The sequence below is a fragment of the Colletes latitarsis genome, chromosome 14 (assembly GCF_051014445.1).
Source record: "Colletes latitarsis isolate SP2378_abdomen chromosome 14, iyColLati1, whole genome shotgun sequence".
Classification (NCBI taxonomy): Eukaryota; Metazoa; Arthropoda; class Insecta; order Hymenoptera; family Colletidae; genus Colletes; species Colletes latitarsis.
In genome coordinates this window covers 14,261,855-14,268,916 of record NC_135147.1, presented here as the reverse complement: position 1 = coordinate 14,268,916, position 7,062 = coordinate 14,261,855, and the positions used below count along the sequence as shown (strand labels likewise).

The window sequence follows — 7,062 nt, the reverse complement described above, 5'->3', positions numbered from 1 at the left end:
CCATCCTCGTCGTTTCTACGACCCAGCAACCTGCGAGGAATATAAACAAAACACTGTCGTCAACCTGCATGAGTCACTGCTGTAACAGCAGATAGAAAGAATAGAGATAAAGTTTATTTGATCTTAATCCTTCTAAGATTTATATAAATCGTTTTGAAAAATGTTTACAAATTATACAATGTATCGGAATAATTAAAAAACTACAAGACGTATAATCATTATTATCCAAGAGCTCATCATGCTCAAAATCTAATCAGACCTTGAAACAAGAACATAAAACTTAAATGTAAAGTTTCATTGAAATTTATTCAGTCGTTAGACGCAATCATGTTAATAGCATAGGAACAAAAAAAAATTTCTTGTTAGAATACTCGGTAAAGAGAGAGGAATTGGAATAAACTACACAGGTTGTACGGTTATGTCTTTTATTCGCTTGTTCCTCTGGCGTCGGAAAACCGAATGTGGCCTCGTCTTGGGCCTAGTCCCTCGCCTTTGACGCCAACCATTCCCCATCAGTAGGAGTGGGAGTATTGACGGACGAAGGCCAGACGCGGTCCCTTACGGGGCGCCTCGTCCTGGGGCCTCGCCTTTTCCTGACGCCTTACACTCGGCCATCCTGCATCTCTGCTCGTCCCTGAGCAGGCAACCTACGTGAATTTCTAAAACACAGGAAGACACAGACCTGTCAGTCCTCAAAGCTTAACCCTTAGCGATTCTATAATAATATTTTAATATAGTTGTCAAGGATATATTCCTTCGGTCTTGCTGTAGTGTGCCGTATGCGAGCGATCTCCGGACGCATCGTCCCCCCCGCTGGGCCCACCATCAGCAGTCCTGAGGCCCAATGGCAGTCTACCTGTACCCTGCGCCTGTGGTTGTGTAGAGCCCTCAGGGATACCATCCTTGTATATCGCCCGTTGGTGTCGATCAGTTACTCTCGACTTCGCTAAATTCTCAGCAACTGATAATGCTCATCATGGTGTGACCTCCATCACACACACAATGACCAACCCTTTCTCAGAAACGATAAGCCACTCTCATCATTTCTGCCAGCTTCCAGATACAGTTCCTAGTATCTGCCACTCTAGAAATGACGAACCCTCTCCGTCACTCCTATCGAACTCCAGACACTGCCTTCAGCGTCCGCCAATGCTCATCGTGGTATGACCTTCATCACACACACAATGGCCAACTTCTTCCCAGAAACGATAAGCCATTCTTATCATTTCTGCCAAATTCCAGACAGTGCCCTCCAGCGACTGTCAATTTTCATTGTGGTGTGACCTCCATCACACGCACAATGGCTAAGTCCTATCCAGAGGCGATAAACCAGCCTTATCATTTCTACCAAAGTCCGTACAGTGCCCTCCAGCATCTATCACGGCTCATTGTGGTGTGACCTCCACCACGCACACAATGGCCAATGCCTTTCCAGAAATGATAAGCCAGTTCTATCATTTCCAGCAAATCCCAGACAGTGCCCTCCAGCAGCTGTCAATTCTCATCGTGGTGTGACCTCCATCACATGCACGATGGCCAATTCTGGTCCAGAAGCGACAAACCAGCATATCATTTCTATCAAAGACCGAACAGTGCCCTCCAGCATCTATCAAGGCTCATTGTGGTGTGACCTCCACCACGCACACAATGGCCAATGCCTTTCCAGAAATGATAAGCCAGCATATCATTTCTATCAAAGACCGAACAGTGCCCTCCAGCATCTATCACGGCTCATTGTGGTGTGACCTCCACCACGCACACAATGGCCAATGCCTTTCCAGAAATGATAAGCCAGTTTTATCAGTTTTAGCAAATTCCAGACAGTGCCCTTCAGCATCTGTTTAAGCTCGTCGTGGTGTGACCTCCATCACACGCACAACGGCTACTTCCTCACGGTGCCATGACGCGTTGTCCTTGCCGTGTCCATGGAAGTCCTTGTTGTCGATTTAAACTCGGTACCTGCCACCGCAGGCTCGACCCCGTTACAGCGAGTGCCCAGTTGACCTTCAACACCATCCACCCGCTGTTGTGCGCCTTGTCCAACTCGTGTCTGCCTATCTGAAATATCTCGAACTCCCCCCAGAGGAGTTTCCACATTCTGCCAGATACCTGCACCAGTTCTACCTTTCGAATTCCGTGTCCCATGACTCCGTTATTCGACAGCCGCCACCCACGGCTTCATACGGTCGGCCGCCGTAACCGTTTTCCACTCGATGACCTCCTTTCCTCAGGTCCTCAATCTCATAACGGTTGTTGTACAACACCGCGACGACCCGAAATGGATCCCTAAACCGCGCATGGAGTTTCCGACTATCCCCCATCGACTGGTCCGCCGTAACTTTGATCATGACAACGTCCCTTGCTTGGAACTTTTTCGCTGCTCGACGTTGTCGATCGTACCTCTCTTTCTGCTTACGCTGGTTCTCTGTAATGTGTTCCGATATCTTCTCTCGGAGCTCATTCAGATCCATGCGTTGAACCTCACCTTGCAACTCCTGCAAGATCCATCCTTCCGCTGGGAACCACACTCTGCATCCAATCAGAGCTTCCATCGGCGTTGTTCCAATGCCTTTGTTGTGCGTCGTGTTCAGGGTGCATTAAATCTTTTTCACTTCTTGATCCCAATGCGCTGGATTCCATCCCGCTACTGTAGCGGCCAGTGATGCAACTATCGTGCGATTATACCTTTCACACTATCCGTTTGCTCGAGGAGTAGCCACCGCGTTCAGCACGTGGCGAATTCCATACTCCTTGCAAAACATGAACAGGAACAAATGCAGTTCCTCTATCGCTAATTATTCGGTGGGGCACGCCGAATAAGTGTAGCACATCCAGCAGTATTTTTACCACTCGCTTGGCCTTTGTGTCCTTTACCGATTCCACGACCGTGAATTTGGTAAAGCCACAATGACAAGCAGGTAACGATTCCCCTTTTGGCTCTTCTCGAACGGCCCGACATGGTCGACGTGCAGAGTGTGAAAGGGCACCGGCGTCTTCTTAATGGGGTACAGCTCGCCTTGTTTCCTTCCTGCGGCCCGCTTGTAGTACGTGCAATTCAAGCACGCCTTCACGTACTTTGTCACAAACGCATTCATTCCTGCAAACCAGTAGTTTTCCCGAATGCGCCGAAATGTCTTCTCGAGTCCTAAATGCCCTGCATCGTCGTGACACAGTCTACAAATTTGGAAACACGCTGCACGTGGCACCACCCAGGGTGCCTTACCATCTTCCAGACGTCTGCACTCTCCCTTTCTTCAGGACATAGCTCGCAAAATATTGCTTCGTCTCGCTGTTGTGAACTTTGTCCGTTAAAATCTTCCGCGCCCGTTCCAATTGTTCATCCTGCATTTGGGCTACCAGAACCCAATCAGCTTCGGTGATATCAACGGGGTACACGCCAACCGTTGGTATCGGGTTGCGGCTCAATGCATCCACGTGTTGCATTGCCGAGTCCGGCCGATACTCGATGCCGAATTTGTAGTCTTGCACCTCCAACCACCACCGCCCGATCCTGGGAATCAAGTCCTTCTTTGTAAACGTTGTTCGCAACGCATTACAATCCGTGATGACCGTAAAGTGTATCCCAAGTAGGTAGACTCGAAAATACCGCAACGCGAGCACAACCGCCATGGTTTCCAACTCGTACGAATGGTATTTTCATTGATCGACCGTCGTTTGCTTGCTAAAGTACGCGACTACCTGCCGCATCCCATCGGTCGAATACGGGAACAATATCGCCCCTAAACCCAAGGAACTGACATCTGTGTGCAATTTCGTTCGCTTCGCACTGTCAAAAATGGCCAGAATCGGTCTCGTTAACATTTCCTTCACGGTACGCACAACCCTCTTCTGCTCCTTTCCCCAGGTCCATGGCACGTGCTTCTTCGTTAATGCCGTTAAAGGAGTGACCAGGCTTGCGTACCCTTTGACGAATTTCCTAAAATAGCCTGCAAGACCCAGGAACTGTCATATTTCTCTAACATTCGTAGGCTCTGGCACTTCGCGGACAGCAACGATCTTATTAATTATGCCCGATCTGGCCACACTGCTGCGTCCGCGTTAGCGATCCACGGCGACAGCGCTACGTGGAATACCTTCGCCAGATCGGCACGCCGCCCCCGGAAGAATACTATACCAAGTAAATCTAGGGAAATCCTGTTTTACCAATGTCGACGGAATCCCGATGTAACAAATTGTACATAGCGGTTCGAGGTTTGCCCGCTAAAGTTACTAATTTCTGGCTAGAAAAATTTGGGTTAGGTTTTACAAGATCTCATCGACGATTTTTCTACTCATTTCTGTTCAAACTAGAGATGTTTGATTCTTTTTAAAGAATCAATTTTTGAATCTAATTGTTTAAAGATTGCATAATGCCGAGCGATTATTCTCGGCCGCAATTACCGTTAATCCTGTTAGCGTACAATTCTAAGGAGATTATCTCTAATAGGATTTGTACAGCAAGCAGTGATAGAAAAACGCGTGTATTACTAGTTTTTCTGGCATCGGTAACGACTCATTACATTCGATTCGAGTGTGCCAACGGTGTTGATGACGTCAGTATCGTGAGAGAGTAGCGCGCAAATAATTAGACAAAGATAGACTGTCGAAATTTAGACAGCGCCGCGGAACGATTAATTAGAGTACCACGGCGACATCTTCGGCTGTCAATCCGCACAGTCTCACAACGACTTCTGAAGAAGACACATCGGCTCCCGATCGTGTCCGAACAGATTTCGAGCGAATCTTGAGAGTGAAATTCTTGAGATACAGCTAGTAGACGATTCTCAAATAAAGGGTGCAACGAGCCGATGTTCAGTCTGGTGCGGGTCCTCTGATTGACCTCGCTCAGCTGAGAATTCATTAAAGCTCAAAATAGCATCAATTAATTTAGACTTTGCTTATCAAACGAGTCGACTTTCGATTCGAATAAGAGCATTCAGGAGTTTCGTTCGGGAAATTCCCAAACGAGCTCTCAATTCCCCTTTACTGTCTAGTTTGGAGGGTTCGAGAATACACCAATAAGGTGTTCGTCCCCCCTCGTGCAGTATTATTTTGTCGTTTCAAGCGTATAAACGTTTGAAACACAGAGAAGTGGGCGAATACCGTCCAAACTTCTCTGTGATTGTTTTTCGGTTTAGGAGACTCTGAAGGGAGGCACCTACGTGGTGAACCTCCAGGTGGGCTCATTGGAGTCAGGTCAGCGTCCACTTCGGACGCTTGACATTCGGTCTTCGATTCCTTACCTCTACAGATCCCGCCGGTGTAACGCTTAGAGGAGCACCTGTGCGGAGAGGTTACAGAGTCGCGGGTCAGGCCCCCACGTAGTTCAAATACTGTCACGAAACACGTCGAGTGGTGCATTCGTGCAGTGAACAACCTGCAGTCGGGCTTCGCAGTGCAACTCTCGACCAACAAGTCATCTGTTGGAACGTTAAAGAGAAGCCGCAGATCGACGGTCGTGCCGTTGTACTGCAGTGCGACTCGACGCACAGACTCCGTGAGCATACTCACGGGATCAATGCATTTGGAGCCTTACAACCTCCACTTGCATCCCCGTCCACTAGACAATCGACTCAGTTCGGCGTCGAAAGGAAATTTAATTCTTTTCACGCCAAAAATCAAATACAGTCCACTTGCGAGCTCGTATATTACTAGTGAGCGAAATTCTCCACTCCTATACATTCGAATATCGAAGCCAGTAGCGTGAGAACACAAACGCGGCGAATATACGTGTAACGTGTTTACGTGTCTAACACATTGCCGTGTTTTTCTGTTCACAGAACCTTGGCCTACCTCAACGCATCGGTTCCGATGTAGGCTTGGCAACGATATTATTTGGATAATTAAATAAGATTTTTCTTAGTTTCTTATTGTTTATTTTATTTTTATTTTTATAATAAACAGTTTTTTTTGAAAAAGAAAATCTTACACGTCCCATTCACTTCCCACAATAAAAATCCGATCCCTCTATCCGGACTTCGTCGTTAAAAGCATCAGCTTTTTAACACTAATCATAAGAATTTTTCCATCGAATTATCGACTTTCAAAAATCGACCACAAATTTTGCAAAAATAGATCCAAAATATTTGTTAGAAACATTTATACTGTTACACCATCGCGTGAATTTAGGTTGTAGCGACCAGCGGCCAGTATTGCCGGCGTTCGATGCGCCAGCAGGTTTTAACTAGGTTAAGTTAGGTTAGTTAGTTTCTAGTCATAGGTTAGGGATTTTAGGATAAGTAGTTGATAAGCTTAGTTAATAAGACGCGCGCCTCGGGAGAGACACGAGGAAGCGTTGCGCAGTTACTCCTCTCGGTATCGCCAAAGAGAAAAGACACGTGTACGGTTAATAAAAGAATATTTGTTCAGTGCAATAAGTTGTACAGTTATTCCTCCTGGGAGACAACACAAACCACTACAAGGTTTAGTACATATAGCGTCGTGACGGGAATTTATGGGAACTCGATTAATAACCATCGAGTGCGCGATCATGTAACTCCATTAAAATTCGGAGCGAGATTCAAACGAACCAGCGCTTTATAATGTATATCGCTATTGTATAAGATTCAATGTGGGCGATCAAGCAGGGGAAAGTCAAGGGTCGAGAGAGAAAAGAAGATATTCCTTAGAAATACTTAGTTTATTTTCTAAAGACCGTAACGAATCAGAGTTTTCGTCGTCTCCTGACGAATTTCTATTTCTGCTAAATCTCGCGAGAATCTTGAAACACACGGGACCCTCACGGTATTTCACTTTGTGTTTCCGTTTATTTTCTCCAAAAAGGTCATAAATTTTCTTAAGAGTTGCTTTAGCCCGCTAGCTAGCTTCGTTTCTAGAGAGAAACTCCCTCCCTCCCTTCTAGAGAGAGGACTCCCACGCTTTCCCCTACCACATATACCTGCTACGAACATGACCGCGTAGCTCCCACCTCCACGCGGTTCGGGGGTGGATCAACAGTCGAAGATTCTGACGGATGGGGTAAGGCCCAACCCCCTATTAGATCAGGACAATCCAGAGGGAGGATCTAAGATTTTCCTGAAGAAGGGACAAATGCCGAGGACC

General features: G+C 46.8%; 1 long non-coding RNA gene across 1 annotated transcript; it reads right to left on the bottom strand.

The window, feature by feature from the left end:
* Nucleotides 1-2,284: 2,284 nt before the first annotated feature.
* On the bottom strand, nucleotides 2,285-2,682 carry LOC143349934 (uncharacterized). Its single transcript, XR_013081033.1, has 2 exons — nucleotides 2,486-2,682; nucleotides 2,285-2,425 (listed from the first exon to the last, which is right to left on the bottom strand). It is a non-coding gene; the product is annotated as an uncharacterized LOC143349934 (long non-coding RNA).
* Nucleotides 2,683-7,062: the final 4,380 nt, after the last annotated feature.